An 815-nucleotide genomic window follows, 5' to 3' on the forward strand; every position below is an offset into this window, starting at 1 on the left:
TGATGACAGGACATAAATAGAACTATGATTCCACGACACAAACAGAACCATTATGCTTAACCATAACCACGATGTTAGGATACAAACTGAATCATGTTGCCTGGACACGGCTCTTCCAACTGTTTATTTTCACTTTACCAGTAGATACCCTTAAAATTTCAACCAAACCCAAACACTAAGAAAACGAATTTTGTTTTGGGCTCTTTGTTCTTTAATTATGTACTACCAAGACCGAAGTGCCTGACTTGTGAGTTACTATTGTTTTAAACAAACTTGAACTACCAAGACCGAAATACCTGGCCCGTGAGTTACTAATGTTTTAAAGAAACGTGTACTACCAAAACCGAAATGCCTGGCCCGTGAGTTACTAATGTTTTAAAGAAACGTGTACTACCAAGACCGAAATGCCTGACCCGTGAATTACTATTGTTTTAAAGAAATATGTACTACCAAGACAGAAATGCCTGACCCGTGAGTTACTATTGTTTTAAAGAAACATATAATATCAAGACCGAAATGCCTGACTTGTGAGTTACTATTGCTGTAAAGAAACATGTACTACCAAGACCAAAATGCGTGACCCGTGAGTTATTATCGTTTCAAAGAAACGGTGCTTATCTACTGTTACGCTCTACCATGTGTTTTATATAACTAAAATGACGATACCAGTGTAACAAAAAAAGGAGTTAGAGAGAGAGACTTTTAGACCATTTTGAAAAATGAGTTCCATTCCCTAAGCCTCTCCTTCACCAAAATAATAGATTATTTTGAAAAGCCTGATCAGTCTTCTCTTTTTAAGTGATAGTTTGACTCTA

The sequence above is a fragment of the Limulus polyphemus genome, unplaced genomic scaffold (genome assembly GCF_000517525.1).
Source record: "Limulus polyphemus unplaced genomic scaffold, Limulus_polyphemus-2.1.2 Scaffold209, whole genome shotgun sequence".
Lineage (NCBI taxonomy): Eukaryota > Metazoa > Arthropoda > Merostomata > Xiphosura > Limulidae > Limulus > Limulus polyphemus.